We start from the raw sequence: 18,972 nt of genomic DNA, 5'->3' as shown, positions 1-18,972 counted from the left end.
GCGACTTATTTCACCGGCTGCACAATTAATGGAAATGTGCAGATAAATGTGTATAAAGAGTAAGTGCCTGGCGCACCATGTCTGTGTTACATAGCAACGGTGACAGCGGAGTCCTGAGGGAACTATTTTTGTTGGCGGAAGACAAATAAAATGCTTAAATTATCTATTTTGTCCTCATTTTTCAACATTTCTTAATCAGCCTTGCTTATTTAACTGTTGAACTTTTGTATAAAGGCAATATCACACTCGAGCTCATGATGTTATACTCGTATATCGTCATGGCTGTGATTTGGTCATAGGCACGAGGCCACAGGCCAATATACGAGTACAACATCACTCCCTCTCGTGTGATATTGCTTAATTATCTCAGTTAGCATGCTACCATTTGCTCATTAACACTGAATTAAAAGGTAGGCCTACAGTTGAGGCAGATGGGAATGTCATCAGTTTTGCAGCCATAAAACAGTTCACTGATTTAACAGTGCAGTTCTATAACACTGTGGACATTTTTTTTTTTTAAAAAAAGGACTTTTATTCCAAACCTTTGTCTTCCTAGTAAAATCATGTGGCCTACATTACCCACAATACAACCGGACCACCAACAGTTTGGTTGGATATTTTTGGGTGTACTAGCAGCAAATGTAGCCTGAAGCTGAGATAGTCTAAAAAGCAGGCTGTAGAGGTCCTCACTTCTTTCTTACTCCCCAGATTTTCTTCGTTTTCACACTCATAGTCTCCAAGGATTTTATTATTTTGATATTTGTGATTACAAAAAAAACTCACTGAGTGAGGAATTTAATTTTGACAGAGAATGAACACAGATGTCTTTACAACTTTAACAAATTGAATCCATTTCAAACTTTAATGAGATGTTTTTATATAAAGCGATCAACACGCTTACAGATCTGTTTCTTATCAGAGTAAGTGGTTGCAGGAGAATTATATCTGCACTGATTTCAGATGAGTTTTTCATTTAGAGCAGATCCAGAATCTGTTTACAGTCTGTCGGCAGGTTTGTGACAAAAAACATAAATCATCGTCAGTTTCATAAATTACCACTGGGCCCTTTGACTCCAGACAATCAACATATGTGCAGAGTCTTGAGACTTTTTCCATAAATCTGTAAGTTCATCTAAACTGTGTTGCTGAAAGATTGTGTAAACATTGTCACACTGGGAGCACGCTTTATGCTTCATTTGCCGGCTGGGAACAATCCAAATGTTTTCTGTTTTCTCTCTCTTCACCTTTTTTTCCCAAAACAAAAGAGGGCACATTTCGCAGCAGAAGGAAGAAATTTTAACTATCATCATTTATTAATAATGGGGACCAATTTTCACATTTATTTATAATACAGCCATTTTTCCCACAATCCTCACAAAGGAATCACAACGCACTTTACATAAAGAATTAATCACAGGACGGGAATGAGTAAACTGCGCTGACCACAGCTTACCTCCGTTTATCAGAACCATGTGCAACATCCTTTCTATCTTCCTTTCAGATGTTTGACAAGTGTGTGGGATGATGTATGCCAGAGTGTGTTGCTGTGCCTGGCCCTGATGAAAATTAACACAGACATGATGTGGAATAGCAGAGCAGAGCTGGGAACAAGGATTTGAAGTGGGGATGGTAACGTGTAGAAACTGGCTTGTTGCTGGTAGATTTCTTCCAGATTCTTATCAAGGCTCAAGGCTTTTTATGTCCTCAGCAACTGTGGAGTTTCTTTCCAAAACAACAACACTTTCATATCTCTGATATATCAAAACACAACAAGTATTCAAGTGCATTTTTTCAAGTATTGCTCTTAGGTATAATTTTAAAATGTAGGTTTTTCCATTTTATTTTGATTTGTAACAAGACAGCATTACATTTCAGATATAAACATTGTACGTCTTCCTCCACTACATTGATTTAAAACATATGATGTTTTAAAATATGATGCAGTGTTGTTGATTAAACCACTCAACAATTTTTAGCTAAATTAGCCAAACTGCAGTAGTGGTAGTTGTCGCCTCACAGCAAGAGGGTTTCCGGTTTCAAACCTATGGTAGGGGGTTCGAATCCCAGGGTGGGGGAGCCCCCTCTGTGCAGCGCTCTGTGCATGTTCTCCCCATGTTAGTGCAGGTTTTCTGCAGGTACTCTGACTTCCTCCCACAGTCCAAAGACATGCAGGTTAATTTGTGACTCTAGATTGTCCGTAGGTGAATGTGAGTGTGAATGGTTGTCTGTATCTATGTGTCAGCCCTACAATAGTCCAGGGTGTACCCCGCCTCGCACCCAGTGTCAGCTGGGATAGGCACAGGTCTCTCCCTCCGCCTGCCAGTGGTAGCGGCTACGGAAAGTGAATGAAAGAATGAGTCCAATAATATCATGTAATGTTAAGTAACACTATAATAGTGGCCATTCTGTATTATATGTATGTTTTCTTTTCACATATTTTTCTGCTAGTGATTCTGTACCTAAAGAGGACCTATTGTGCTAATTTTCAGGTTCATACTTACTCGTATTTTGGTTTTCTACTAGAACATGTGTACATGCTTTAATACACAAAAAAACATTTTATGTTCCTCATATTTTCTGTGCTGGAACATTTGCAAAAACACTTTGCAAAATGCTCCGTTTTAGTGTCTGGGTCCTTAAACTCCCCTCTGACAAATGCACAGCTTGCTCTGATTGGTCAGCGTTTCCAGGTCTTCCACATCTGTGCTCACTGTCATTACAGCATGGGAATGACTGTAACGAGGTACAGCAGCACATTCAACCATATAAAATCACAGATAAAAGTTTCTAAACCAAAATCTTTACAACTGGATGTTTTTTTGCGGTGATCTTCCTCAAAATCGAGCAGATTGAGCAATCGTTTCTTTGATGTTAGCATGTAGCTACATGTAGCAGTGCATGTAATCTCTCAAGACAGATTCTGCAATTTACATTGTAGAATCTGTCGGCAGCCCTGTGTGAAAGACAACTAGAGAGGGGGGGAGGGCGGGGCTTTGAGTTTGAACGATGCTGCGCTTTAGCCAATCACAATGGAGGGGGCATGGCCGAGACGTGCAGGTGTCCCCAGGAAATGTGTACCTACAGAAACAGCAAGCTCCGCGTTCATAGCAACCGCTCCACCCAAAACGCCGTCTCGTCAACATGAAAAAAATTTTTTTCCAGCGGATGTCTGAGTTACAACATGATTGAGCTAACTGGAGTAGTTTCATGTCGTATCCAACAACGAGAGGCTTTTAACAGATGACGTCCTGATGTTAGCTTTGCTAACTGTCCCTGTCAGCTGCAGCCACTGATGCTTTCTAGACATCGTGATTTCCCATAACTGAATAAATACCACACATAACAACACAAAACTGCTTTGCTAGCTCAATCATGTTGTAACTAAGATATCCGCTGGAAAAGATATTTTATTCATGGACCGTTAAATGAGTTATTACCTTATTTTTATACAGTCTGTGGTTATTACAGACACCACTAATGGTTAACGTTAACAGCTAACGGTTAGCCCAGCTAATCTACGATGTTATTATTGTTATTATTAACAAAACGTGCACACAGAAATAGTAATGTTTGTTCAATCATTGTGTTTATAGACTTAACAAACATCAGATTATAGTGATATAGTGATGTGAAAAATGTGATATATAGCTAAACTCTGCTGGTTTTCTACCCGAAGTATTTGTAAACAACACAGCGATTCCCTGGGGGCACCACCGGAAGTGAAGGGCGTGAGCGATCGCCGAGGCCCCTTCACTTCCGTTAGTCGAAAAACTCCGGGCTGTGCCTCCAGAGGTAAAGGAAGAAAAAAAAAGTTGTTTTTTTTTTTTTTTTTTTACTGATGGATTTCCAGATTGCAGTGTATGTGATAAAGTGCCTCATGAATGAAACCCACAAATGAGTTAGTATTTTAGCACTCCCTGTTCCCTCGTCTCGAAGTCAGTAGGTCATTTGAATAGGTTTTTGGTTAGATGTCTGAAATAAGGTTTGTGGTTAAAATGAGCTAAAAAACTTCTTACGTTTTGATGGACAACATAAAATACATCAGTCTATATCCCACTGTTAATGTTTAAGCTTTTATGTGTCTTAACAAACAAGTGCCTAATGAGACTACAGACCCTCATCACACCACACACTTTATAGCCTTGTGGTGGCAGTGTTGAAGTCATGTGACCATAGTGTGATTCACAAAGTTAGCTTTTTGCGTCTAGCAATTTCATTTTGGCTTTAATTCTGGATCTAACTGCAGTCCTCTGTGGAGGAAGGCAACTGTCGTCAGCTCACAACACACAACACTTACAATAGATTTCAACAACAATTCACTTTCACGGCTTTAAAAGTTTAAAAATGTCCAGAACCTTATGAAACCACTCAAAGCATGTCTTTATGGGTGGCAGCGTCAGTCTGTGAGCTGGTCCACCACTTTGGTCCAGACTGAAATATCTCTACAAATACTGAATGGATTGCCATGACATTTGGTACAGATATTTCTGCTGCCCAGAGGATGAATCCTAATGACTCTGGTCATCCTTTGACTTTTCTTCTAAAGCCACCATGAGGTTGGCATTTGTGGTTTTTGAGTGAAACGTCACAACAGCTATTGGAAGTTTTATTATTTTTCCAATACTTTGGTTTATGAACAAATACCTGCATAAATAAAATATGCCAAAATATGACTATACAAAGCCGACATTTGACACTGGTGGTTAAATGTTTATGTTTATCACTACAACATTAGCAAACATAGTTGCATGTGACAAACAAACAGCAAATGAGTCAAATGAAAGCTTTTCAGAGCCACTTTTTAAGCCTACAGGTGGTTTGATACTTGGCAGCCCAATGAGGTTGAACGAGGCTCCTTAACACACATACACAGACACACACACACACACACACACACACACACACACACACACACACGTAGTCAGTCCTGGAGCCCCTTGAACGAGACCAGTGGGGAGAGGGGGAAAAGGAGCTTTGTTGGTGGAGGGCAGGAGAAGGGAGGGTCAAACAGGCTCTGGATGTATGAAGGAGCCTCAAGCATCACATTTGGGTCCAATCAAATCAGTGATGTTTTTTGGCCACAATATATAAAACAGATGGACCAAAAATGAGAGCGGTACACTGCTTTTGTATAGAAGCCGTTCGGAGTGAAGAAGTAACATTCTTTTTCTCTTTAAGGCGATTGATCTTTGCTTTGCAGCTTTCCTTTTGATGTCGTCTTTTTGTCCATGTTTCATTCTGTAGTGTTTATGTCATACTGTTGTTTTCACTCATAGCGTACAGTTAGTTTGTCTGTCAGTGCTGAGTATTTTCATGTATTACGTTGAGCTTGTGTGGCCCTCTGTTGACATATCTCAACCTTTGACCTGCCTGTAATATGAGGCCTAATAGATTTTAGAGTGTGAATGTCACCTTAAAAGAGTGTTTTTGGACATGCAAAGTTGTCTCGCACCCTCAAGTGACCTCTGACCCCTCAGGAAGGCAGCAGGGGATGAAGTGTGCACAGTAGGGTGGGGGTTGTTTTAGCCACAAGGGTAAAACAAGGCAGGTGCTCCCCACTAGGGCCTCTGCTCCCAGTATAAGGGGCCGGGTTCTCCTGTGATGGATGGGTCTGGCTGAGATGCCAGGCCCCTTTGGGGCAGAGTCCACAGCAGGGGAGGCACCATCTGGGAACAGAATGTCAAGGCTGGCCCGAGGGTGGAGATTTATGCCCCAACCTCAGGTTCAAACGGCTGCGTCTGACACAGCGTAGACAAGGTGGCAGTGACAGCTTTCCTCCCTTGTGCTCCAAAAGGAGTCCATCCATTTTTGTCTGTGAGGACATCAGGAGGATGCAGGGGATCAAACAACTTTAGGGTCAAGTTTTTCCAACCTGACCGTCTTCCTTTTATTTTCATTTTTTTCCCTGCGTCATGTAGACGAGCTTTAAACAGTACAGGTAGCAAATGACGCAGACATGAGTGTCAATATCTCCGGTGGTGCCAGCTTCGAGTCTTTGCGTTTGCTTTGCTCAACAAAGGAGAGCTGATGTTATTTACAGTGCGAAACATGTGCAAAAATAAACAGATTTTTTTTTATGTCCGACTTCAACAGCATGCATAAATTAAGAGCAGACAGACGGAAACAAACCGACTAACATCTTTTTTCCTCCTACTTTTTCTGAGTCCCCTGAAGAAGCAACAAGCAAAGTTTTTTTCCAAACCACTCTACCATCCTCCACACACACTCGTATACACAATCCAACCGCAGCGGCCGTGTGGAATAAACACAGGTGGGGAGTAGCATGAGTTCATCCACTGACCAGTGAAATCTCTATCAGTGTGCTCGGGCTAACAAGAATCAGAGGCCCCGGCTGTTTCTTGATGGGCCTATTAGTGCCTCGGCTGCACAGGGAGGTTGGAAGGGGAGAGGTATTAAACAATTAGGACCATAGACACAGATGTGGGAGACAGAAGGAACAGTTTGGTGCGTGTGTCTGTGTGTGTGTGTGTGTGTGTGTGTGTTTGTGTGTTTTGGGGGGTTTCCAGACCCATGAAAGAGGTCAGGCAGGACTTTGCACAGTGTCCCATGTGGAGCTCATTTTATCCCTTCACTTTGAGGATAATCTGCAGTGTGGAAGCACAAAGCACATGCACATTTCAACTAGTTTACTGGTATATACAAGGATTGTGATCACATGTTTCGTAATGTATTTATATACAGTGCAAAAGAAACATAAAAAGAGAGATATACTGTAGCTGAACATAAAGCATGATTTTAAAAAACAATGAATCTTCCATTGCCATGCATCTTGAACATCAGATTCTTTGAACTAATTTTAACTTTTGACTTTTTATTCCCTGTAGTATTTGTATCAGTTTAGTTTTCTGAGTCATTGCATGTCTGAACAATTCTCAACTATTTGCGCATATACTGTATATATTTTTCCTTTAAAGCTACAGAAGATGGTTATCACATAAAAGTTAAATCATCTTATCACATTAAACCTTAAAGCAGGCTGCAGTAGAATCCCATTTTCTCTATCTGAGAACCAGTACTTTGAAATCTGATTGCTAGCAAGTACTAGGGCTTTCTCCGACAATGAATTTTCCTAGTCGACCAATAGTCATCATTCAGGGCCATTAGTCGACTAGTCAGCTGCATGTTTACGATATTAATTTAATTATTAAATTATATATTTTGGGCGGGGCAACGCAATGGTTTGAGTTCAAGGTGTGAGAAAGAATAGTATCAGTAACATTGTTAACACTGTGCTACATTACAGAGAAATACAAACCGTACTAATGAACCTTCATTAATATAGGCCTATATTTTATCTACAAGTGCACGTCACACACTGAGCGAGCCGCCTGTTAATGACGCTGTCGGCAAAGCAGTAATGATTGTGCGAAGTGGCTAATGGGCATGTAGCTACTTACATGTTTCAGATGATATGTCATGTTTGTAGTCGACCAATGAAAATGAGTTTACATATCACCTTGGGTTCGTCCTTCACTTTCTCAGAATCATTTCACACTGTGGATTTCCTGCCCGACATGTTATTAACTAGCCTGTGTAATAACCGCAGGTACCAGTACTGTACATTAGGGGCCGTACACATGCTGCGTCTTTAACTGCCTGGAAATGCGAGGTCGAGCACTGGGTGCTACTTTTGTGCCTTTTTTGTCCCAGCTTACAAGATTGTAGCAGCAGGTTGCATCTGAGGTTGCTAAGCAACCTTAACAAGCATTGTATAGCCTATTTACCTGCAGTCCTGAGTCCTGAGCTGATCTTCTTCCAGGCTCTGTTTATAAGTATGTAGGCCTGTCGTCCATGTAACGTGACTCCTGTCTGACTGCTGAGCGTGGCCACTTCCTGTGTCTGTCATTTCAAATTAAATTCCCACATGGTCCAGTCATATAGATTTTGATTTATTTTGACAAGGCGCAGCCCCTGATAGAGTTTCACTTTTGTTCTTTTTTTTGCTTGTTTTTATTTCTTTTTTTCCCCGACTAAGCGACCAATGAAATCATGCCGACTAATGACCTTTCTGGTCGACTTAGGTGTGGTCGACTATTAGGGGGCAGCCCTAGCAAGTACATTTTGGTGTTGTGTACATAATGTATCCTTCAGGAGCGGGACATATTAAAACTTATCTGCTTTCTTGCAGAGAGTTTCATGAGAAGATCGATACCACTCTCAATTCTGTGCTTTAAAGCAACACTTCACCCCCAATTGTAAATCAATTCATCATGCGGTGTTATCTTGGATTTGAAAAGAAAACTTTGTGTTCTCACATGCCTCCACAGAAAACAGTGAGCATGTTGATTTATTGATTGATTGGAAACAAGAGCAAACATCTGTGTACAAACTCTCACACAACTCGTGCAGTGCCATCAAAGTCTCATTTATCCAGTCGCTGCTCAGAACTTACTAAACACATGCGTATTCACTGAGTGCCTGTGTCCACATAGTGTTTTTCTTCAGCAGTGGCACTGGGGAGTGTATAAAACGAATCTCCCAGCACATTCTTAAATTAATGTGCACCACATTGGTTTGTTTCTATGACAACAATATCTTGACACTAATATTTTGCTACATTAACAGCAGGCTGACTACACAGTGAACAACAAGCTTACAAAGCCAACTGCGGTAAAAGCACAACACTCACCAGCAACATCCAGCATCCGCCAGCTGATCTGCTCCCAAAAAAATGGTCTTTTCTGTCTTTGTGCGACGATAAACAGTAGCCTAGCTAAAGACACAGCGGTGACATCACCAGCGCCTTTCTGAAAAGTTGAGAGATTTTGAACTGGAAGTGCTTGGAGTGGCAATACAGAGGCCAAGCGCTTTGAAAAATGATGTTGAGCACTGTGCTTTTTCTCTAAGCTGACGCATACACGCTCTCCTCATTGGGAACAATTGAAAAAAGACGCCAGCGCTGAGAAAAAATGCCATGTGGACACAGACCTTAAAAAACCTTAATATTGGAATCATCACCGCAGCTCTCTATTATTTCAGTTGTGTTGCAAAGTCTGAATTTATGAGCAAACAACTCAGCTACCGAGGCTTAACCTTGAAAAGAACAATGACTTTATTATACTTTAAGTATTATACATGCAAAGTATTAACCCTGAAAATATTTTTGAATATTAGGTAATTTGGATTAATGAATGTCAGCTTGAATATATCAGAATACAATGAAGCTTTTGGGTTTTTTGGTTTTAATATTTCTCATAAACAATAGGATATTTCATGCTGCTTTGGCAGAGCAACAGAAACAAACGTTTTTCCTCAAAAACACAGGGCAAACAAAGTCGCCTCATCATCTTGATGCTAAGCGAGTTTGTCACTTCTTGCTTACCATTACAGTTGTAATAGCAGCCTTAAAGCCCAGACATCATGCATGGAATGGATTAGAATAAATGTTAGATTAAAGCTTGTATACACTGGATGTGTCATCTGATAGGCCATACGTAACTTCTGGCAGTGCGAGGCTTGGTTGGATGTTTCAGTTGGAACGCTGTAGCTCCATATTGTGCCACTGCCATAATTTAACCAGGACTGTCAAGCAGAGATTTGCAGACTATTTAATTAAGCACCACGGTGAAAGATAAGCATGGTCGTGTTTACGTTCTGGTCATGTGCCTTGTGGTGCAGTGACGACGCTCTAAAACACTTTCACAGAGCTTCTGTTTTATCGTCCTGTGACAAATACGAGCAGAACGTCTAAAGGTTACAGCACAAACACTTTGGAGGAGGTCGTTTTGTTGGATGTTTGAGGTTGGAAAAGCCCTCGGCGTTAAAGGGGAGCCATCGTTTAGTTAATGTGGGGCCGGTTTTATGTGTGTGTGCGGTGATGTGTCTCCCCAAAGAGTTTAGGATAACTCAGGGTCTTTTCCTCCTCGACTCAGCGGGACTCTGCAGGTTTAATGCGCACTGCCTCGGGCTTGTTCCATCTGTCATTAGACAGAAACACACACACACACTCATAAGGCGGTGACGCTACTGTAAGTTAATGCTAACACTCTCTACTGGGAGTGTTTTGAGGAATAATAAAGGGCTTGGTGATTCCCTATGACTACATTTAGGGTGTTTTCCTCTGTTACCACAGAAGGCACGTGGAGTTTTAATGTTGCCTTCATCTTATGAAAACAACAGGGAAGCAGTGATGACATGTTTGTGGGTCCATTAGACTACTTAATCTTCACAGTTGGCTCTTGTACAAAAGCACATACGTATGTGGCGGGGAAAAAATGTCTATTTTTGGAAATAAGCTGCAACATAAACTTAACAGAGAAGTAAAAACAAGAGTATCAGTAATTATATGTTGGAAAACACAAACGTACAGAGCACAGTAAAAATAAATAAATAAATAAGAATATAAATCAAGAAATGAAGCTTGTTTGAGGTTTACATTAATCTAGTCCAGCTTGTCTTTTCTGAGGAAAGCTTATTAACATACAACTGGGTGGAAAATAAAAATAATAATGCAGTCTTGTTCATTTTTTGGCCTTCAAAGCAAAACTCACTGAAAACACATGTTTGGCTCAGAAAGTCAGCATTGTTCGCAAAATGCAGCGAAATGCATGCCTTCCATTTGTCACCTACACGGACAGCTGTTTACTTTTGTTGCACATTTCTAGAGTTATAGTCATCATGAATAACAAATATAAACAGCTGACTGTGCTGGTGAGAAGTGGAAGAAGTATATTTATTCATATTTAGGCTGAAGTGGTTAAAGTGTTTGGAACATACTAAGCAAACAGACAGCAGAGAAGTGGATTATGCTGGAGAAATGATTGTATGAATATTTTTCATCATGTAAGGCTGCCATCTGAATCCAAGCAGCCACCCAGTTTCAAACCTTTCTTAGTCTTACAAATGCAAAAAAACAGATCAGAGTAATCATGTAAAGGTCCAGTGTGTAGTGTTGTGTTTTCATTACCTTAGAAAGAGCTGTTTATATCTACATACAGAGCAGGACCTCTTCCGCAGAGTCTGCCATGTTGTTTCTACAGTAGCCCAGAATGGACAAACCAAACATTGGCTCCAGATAGGGTCCTTAGCATTTTTGTGTTGACGATATCCTACACGCTTGGCACACAGAAGAAGTTTCAGTTCTGCAACCTCACCGCTAGACCACACTACATCCTACACAACAGACCTTTAAATCTATAGCTAGTAACTTTTATGAAAATTTTAAAAAGCATGCCCCACCTCCTCTTTCTACTGCCTCTAATGGCATTCACTAGAACTGACGATGGTGCACTGATCCTATTCAGGTAGTGTCAAGACAATATCTTAAAGCTGTAGTCAGAAACTTTTACTTAAATTCACTTTTTGTATTTGCTGAAACTGTCTTTATATCCACACAACACTAAACGAGACAGATAATGTGTGGAAAAAAAATCATACTCCTCTGCCTAATCTGTGACCTTCTAGCATTTCTAATGACCTTACTGCATGTGATGGAAAACAACCAATCAGAGTCAAAGAGCTGTCAGTCATGTCAGTCACTGCTCGTTAACTGCTGTCAAACTGTCAAATTAGGCAGCGCTGATCAAATATGAATCAAGAATCTGTTACTGCATTGTATATGTCTCACCTCACATGTTGGCAGAAACATATTTTAGTGTACTGTTTAGCCGTAAAATGAGAAAGTTTGTAACTCGTCGCCATATTGGAAGAAGTTAATTAACATACATACTTTAGAAATAAATGGTGCAGTAACAGAATCTTGATCCATATTTGATCAGCGCTGCCGAGTTTGACCCCAATTAACGAGCAGTGACTGACATGATTGACAGCTGTTTTAGAGAATCCTCAGCTCTGACTGGTTGTTTTCCATCACTTGCAGCAAGGTCCTTAGAAGTGCTACAAAGCAATAGAATGGGAAGAGGAGTATGGAGGAGATTTTTTTTTTCACAGATTATCTTTTTCATTTAGTGTTGTGTGGACTGAATGACAGTTTCTGCAAATTTGAAAAGTGACTCTTGACATCACTTCAGTAGGGTCAATTTGCATCTGAGATCAGATATGTGTTACCTTGTGAGGGTCATTATTACATGTAATACTATAAATGTTATCTGATAAAACGTCTTGTCACAATGATGAACGACCAGTGACCGTATCAGTATTGGTAACAATATCCTGTTTCATCTAAGGCTTGTTATCACAGTATTATCTATAACTCTGTGAGATAACTGGGGACACAATAGTCCTCTGTTAGATACATATATTAGAGTACCTGCAGGATTCTGATCCAAGAATCACAGTGTAGTTGAGTGTCATGTTACAGAAGCGTAATGCATCCTGTTTTTCTGAATTACTGAGATCATCTCATTAAAGTTTTGTATCAATACTGACCTTAATTAAGGTTTTTCCATATGTCCTTTCCACATCCTGCTCTTCTGACATGCATGTATGCCGTTGCTACCTTGGTTTTGTATTGATTTACGTATTGTATTGAAACAGTAAATTTGAGCTTGATAATGAAACAGACCTGAGTGTGCAGAACATTCTTCTCTTCATATTTGCTTTTTAAGATTAACCAGTTCAAATATTACTTTAACAGACACAACAAACATAATCTCATGTGCTGTTGTCCTTTAGCTCTTATCTAGATGACTTTCATTCCAGAGTAAATTTCTCCACAAAACTATAAAGGCTATTTTCTGTTTACTCATGCATGTGTGTAGATTTTGGCAAGTCAGGAGTGTCTGGATAAAATTACTCTTGATTACATTTATTTAAGTTGAATGGAGTTATCAGTCTTACTTGTAGTACGCTGAGAGAAATGAAAACAGTATTCGGGGGGGGGGGGGGGGGGGGGGGGGTGAAGAGAGTCATATCACATACATCTGGAAAATGAAAGAAATGATTATCTTCAAGATCTGTTTTCTGTTCTACGCAGGTTTTCGCAGGAGATTGATATTTTTTAATGGCTTTGTCCCTTTCTTGAAACTGTAGAAAGCAACTACGAGTCAAATCTTGTTTCACGGTTGAGAGTTTTGAAGTTTTGAGGTTGGATCAGTGAGCAGAGGTTGTTCAGAGTTTGGGCTGAACTTGGTGTAAACTCTGTTTCTGCTCAGGTTGGCAAACTCGTCTCAGTTATACCTCCAAACAAACTGCGTCCTTGTTGTGGTGTCACAACTGTGAATGAATACCAAACCTTTATTTACACTTGAACCCGTGTCTGGTATTCCAGGGGTCACTGTGGGTCACTTGCTAACCCGCTGCCACCATCGCTAAAATTAAGAGGGGTGGTTTTTCTTTTTTGTTTTTTCCAACCCCCAAATTCCTGTGATGAAGGTATGTGAGATTATATTTCACAACATAAACTGTCAAAAGGCAAATGATCCATGACTTCTGCTTGAGTGGTAATTTGTTCATGTCATGGAGAACTTGTGTTTGTAGGAAGTAAACTAACTTAAAGGCTTGATTTAGTGGAGAAAAAAAACACATTTCAAGATCAAATCATTTGTCTTTTCTATCTGAATTAACATCAAATAAACACGTAACTTGTTAAACAATGTGTTGTATATGTAAAGTCTCATACATGACTTAAAGAACCAAAAGGACGAATAAAATGAAATCAAACAATAAATCACATTTTTAAGAGGTATACACTTCTAAACCAAATCAAACTCAAGCTCTAACAGCACAATATTATTATAATGCAATGTTGCAGATTGATATCCAGAACCTTCATTTATCAAACTGCCCTAAAAAGTGGGACTTCAGAAGCCTCTAAAAATCCAATTTAGGAATTAAAAAAGGTCTTTACAGAGTGTAAACAATATCAAACTTTTACTATGAAACTTAATGTGACTTACAGTGAAGTGTAAAGTCATTTAAATGACCATAAAGTATAAATACATCTATATTCAGAGCGGGATAAGTCCATCAGAGACATCAGAGAAAATTTTGCAAAAAGAAAAGTCATTTAAATTTAAATACATTAATTACGTGACTTCCTGTGTTGATGCACCAGAGGTAATGCGTTTTACATCAACCAGCCAGACATAGACAGGACAGGAAGGTGGGTCCATAGTGACGGAGCAGCAGTTAGGAGAATGGCGGAAGCTATGGTGGAAAATCCTACTGGCAGTGACACGCCAAGCTGACAGATTTGCCATCGGTCAATTTTGAGCCATCTTTGAGCATCTGTTGCCTGAGTTTTTGCGGTGTGGTCCACACTGTTGGCACTAGTCAGCCCTTGTTGGCTTTTTTTCAGCTGATTTAGCATTTTGAATCGGAGACGGCGGAGTCACTTGGTGAATGAAATCACTCAGATTGGCAGTTCAGCTCAGTGCACAAGAAGAGAAATGGAAGTGAGGAAAGTAAACAAATGACCAAAGTCAAAAGGGAATGAGATCAAAACAAACAAGATTTTCTTTTTAGCCATTGAGCGCTTTAGCAGAAATGGTTGGTAACTGTTTGCATCACTGTTCATTAGTGCGCAATACCCTTCTTTTTTCAACATATGGTTGTGTTGTTAATGAGCTAACTGGTTGACTTAAATCCATCCTGTGAGCCTTTTAGTTTCCCCGATTGGAGAGTTATTTCCTTTCACGCAGACACTAAACATATGTGCAAGTTTGCTGTTGGCTGTAGTCTTTGCGGTGTAATCAAGTGCAACTTTTTGGCCGAGATGCAAGCAACGTGAGGCAGCGCAGGAGTTGACCTTCATTGCCACTTGTTCTTTGGTGTCGGTTTGGTGTGTCTAAGCCTTAAGAAATATGCAAGACAAGTTTTCTGAGTGGATGCTTCAGACAAAAATGAGACTCAGCATTCAGAGAAACAACTAAAGTCAGAAAAAGAACGCGACTGACAGTAGGGAGGTACTTAACTAGCCAATGCTTTATAACAACCTTCTCAAAACACAGTCGCTTTTCTGTAGTGGAAAGTAGGCTACACCTCTGGCTTAGATAATTACCTTATCTTATAACTCCATCACTTGGCCTTTTCTTTCCCTCCTCATTTTAACGGTTAGACTGTAAGCAAGTCTCCTTAGGGCGTGGGAGATGCAGCACACTAACCTGCAGCCATACTTCATAAGCACAGGTCCACAGTGTTTGTGTAATCATTCTCACTGCCAGTAAAACAAAAAGGAAACCAAACTTAAGAATTTAGTACAACATTGAAAATTATAATCAGTACCAGCAGTGATGATGTTTCAACTTCTGATAAATGGGGGAAAAACAGAAAGGGGTGCAACATCATATCAAATGTTCAAATAAAATACAAACAATGAGCTATAAACAGCCAAGTCTGAATTTTACAAATGGCCTCAGCTAACATGTTCTTTATCACAACCAATTATATATTTTACAGTCACTCCAAGACATTTTTCAGAGGGTGTGTGATCATGTCTGTTTCTGTGCTACAGCCATTTAGGATCTACTCTTGACTGAATAGGTTTTATTAGTTTGTGAGCAGGGGTAAAAGTGAGGAATTTTTACTAGTAAATGTGAGACTTGCAGGACAGAACTTGACTTGAAACCTTCTTTAAATAACAAACTTCCCTCGCTGAAGATAAATATATCTTTTAAATTGTTAAAACCTTCTGATTTTCACTCATGAAATATTCAATAAAAGTTCATCTACTCATTAAGCAACAACATCCCTTCTGTGAAGAATGTGTGAAGGTGGCGCGGGGCAGGACTATAGGGTGCCCTTCTCCGTATGGGGCGGAGATCAGGTACGGGTCATTCAGAAAACACTTCTCAGACGGCAGAGCTGCCTGTACTTTGGTCTGAGTTGTAAAATATCCCCTGAGAGCCATTCACAGTGTGAGTCTTCCAGCTTCAGTATCGGTCAGGGGTCAGAGAGCAGGGCCCCACAGAGCGATCTGCTTGTCACACTGATCCATGGACATCCTGCAAGCATAAACCTGCCCGGCTCACTGCTGTGTTTTATGGTACAATGACACCGTTTTTGGATCCTATGACACAAATCTTGAGTGAGTCAAGCCATTGGCAAGAGTTCATCAATTTGGGAAACATATTTTTTTGGTTTATGCAGCGAGTTAGATGAGAAGATTGATACTGCTCTTATGTCTGTTCGGTAAATATAAAACTACAGCCAGCAGCCAGTTAGCTTAGTTTAGCGCAAAGACTGTAACCAGGGGGGAAAACTAGCTTAACTATGTCCAAATGTAACACTCTGCCTATCAGCACCTCTGAAGTTCACTAATTAACATCTTATATGTTGTTTGTGGTCCTGCTCCTGACCAAGAAATAGTGTGACACATAACTGCCCATAAAAACACAACTTGTATTTATTTTGTATGAATTAAACAAATTTAATATAAACAGTCGCTCCAGGTTGTTGCAATTGCAACTATTAACACAAATTCAGCCAAACCTTATGAATTCTGTGGGACCTTGCAATTTTGTCCAATCATTGCAACTTAACCACAAATTTGACTACTTAAAACAGGTAAAATCTCATTTCAGTGTCGAGCTGCTCATGGCTTTGCTCAGCCCCTCCTTGCCCCTCTCTTTTTCTCTTTGTTTATCGTGATACCACTGCTGCTCCTGTGACAGAATCACTTGCACAGTGACAGGGCTAACTGTTAGCATCACAAGGCTGACGCTACTCAGTGTTTAGTAACGGCTTTAATGAAAGACTCGAGCCATTTCAGTGACAGTGTAAGATTGTTGGGACCATTTAACGCTTAGTGGAGAAAAGCGGGTATTGACGGAGGGCTTGTGGCTGCTCTGAACAGCCGATCGTCGCGATTGTCTGTTGCTGCCCCTCTTCCATCCTGGATAGAGGGACTGCATAACGTGTTAATTCATTAATTAGTGAGCTTTGGAAGTGCTGGCAGGCAGATTTGTTACATTTGGACAGAACCAGGCTAATTGTTTCCGTCTCCAGTCTTTATGCTAGTATAAGCTAACGGCTGCTGGTTTGTACTTATCGGACGGACATGAGAGCGGGATCAATCTTTCAGCGGTTTTTCAGAAGCCTACTTTTACTCAAGTACTATACTTAAGTACAATTTTGACTACTTGTACTTTAATTGAGTATTTCCATTTTATGCTACTTAATGCTTTGACTCCACCACATTTTGGGCCCAATATTGTACTTGTTACTCTATTATATTTTTTAGAATAATAGTTACTAGTAACTTGTGATTATACAAACCATAAATAAAAAAATAAATTATGATATTATTATAGGTCAAGCCATCCTGCTGTTATAAAGTGATTGAAATTAGCTTCACTTTCACCAGCTCCACCATTAGTGATACTTACAAGTTAATTCTTTTGGACTTTTACTTAAGTTAAGTTCTGAATGCAGGACTTTGACTTGTAAGAGAGTATTGTAGCACTGGGGTATATTGCTACTTAAGTAAATGCTCTGAGTACTTCTTCCATCACTGCGATCTTCTCATCTAATTCTGCAAAAATGCAAAAATGCAATTAAGCATATGTCAAATTATTGTTATATGACTCATAAATGGTTTGTCATTTCACATGAAATATTTGTAATATTTCTGAATTACATTTCAATAACAAATAACATAAATAATCTTGTCCGCTGCTATGTACAGTGCCCACATCTCTAATATGCATGTGGTTATCCTGAGGTCTGGTAGAGTCGCCTACGTGTCCCACAGCTGCTCTGAAACCCCACACTGAGTCAATTAGACCTGTACAATAGGAACATCAATTACGCCAAGCAGGCACAATCTATATGACTCTGGAGCTCTAATGAGATTAATTCCTCTTGGATGGGATAAATTCTTTCCCAAATGTCAATGTAGAAGGAGTGATTGAAGTTAACAAGCTCATTAGTGAACTTCAGGACAATGTTCAGAGCTGTATGGTTGATTCTCAGTTGGCAGTCACGGGGCCACGGATGATAAAGACTAGTTGTCTTAGTGAAGGCTTGTGGATATTTTTTATTCTGGGCTACTAAATTATCCTTATTTTATCAGGCAGATAACATCTTTTCAGTTGAGGTGTAGGCCATCTTTATGAAGTCCAAACAAGGTATTGATACAAGAGTCCATACTCTCAAAACTGGCAATGATTCAGCACAATCATGCACAAGAGATTTCAGACCAAGGAAGTTATTCTGTACATAATATCCTCATATAATGTTTAGTATGATATCTTACAAATTTGCGCCCCAGGAATGTACTTTATGTTCTTTACCCAAAGTTATGTAGGTTAGGTTTAGGAAGAGAAGCATGGTGAATAACTCAAAGTTCACTTTGTTTCACATGGTTACAAACCCCGGTCTCCTGGGAAAAGTCCTGTGTTGTTTGACCCATTCACCACCCCAACCTACCTGCTATTTCTTAATGTATCCTCGCCAGCACATTGTTCACATGATTGCAGCACTCCTGATAATGTGGATTATACACACATTACTGGCTGATGAGTAATAATGATGATGTAGTGCATTACCTCTTGGTACTAACAATGCATGTGAACAGGTGTAAAAAAGAGTTTTCCTTTAAAGAATAAGGTTGGCATTGTTCTACATTTTTCTTATGTGAACAAATCCCATTAGAAAACCAAAACAAATACTACATTTGTTTGTCTCTCAGAACTCTCTGACTTCCCCAGCCTGTCTATGGCACTCACTCCTGGAGCCCATTAGTTCCTACTAAAGACATAAATCTTTGAAAATAAATGTAGTTTCATTTTAAAAGGCACTCAGTCATTTTCTGAAGCAGTTTTTAGTCAACATTACTCCAAAATTTTCCCATTGAGTATTTTTATCTCCAGATTAATAAGCACTGGTGCACTAGGGAATACTTACAGTAAAGCAGCAGGACCAACCCGGTGTCACTCCCAACTCATCAAAAACCGACGCTTGATCAGTGGCCCTTGGCACCCTTTGGGTGGGATGGGATAAGGTGGTTGGGTCAGACTCCAGACTTTCACCCAAAAGCCCACTGTTCATTTCTCATGTGAAACCAAAAGTCAATCTCATTATTCTCATAACAACATGGTGTGTTAGTATGTG

The sequence above is a fragment of the Epinephelus lanceolatus genome, chromosome 3 (genome assembly GCF_041903045.1).
Source record: "Epinephelus lanceolatus isolate andai-2023 chromosome 3, ASM4190304v1, whole genome shotgun sequence".
Taxonomy (NCBI): domain Eukaryota; kingdom Metazoa; phylum Chordata; class Actinopteri; order Perciformes; family Serranidae; genus Epinephelus; species Epinephelus lanceolatus.
The sequence above is the reverse complement of the archived record's forward strand: the minus strand, read 5'-3'. Positions refer to the sequence as shown.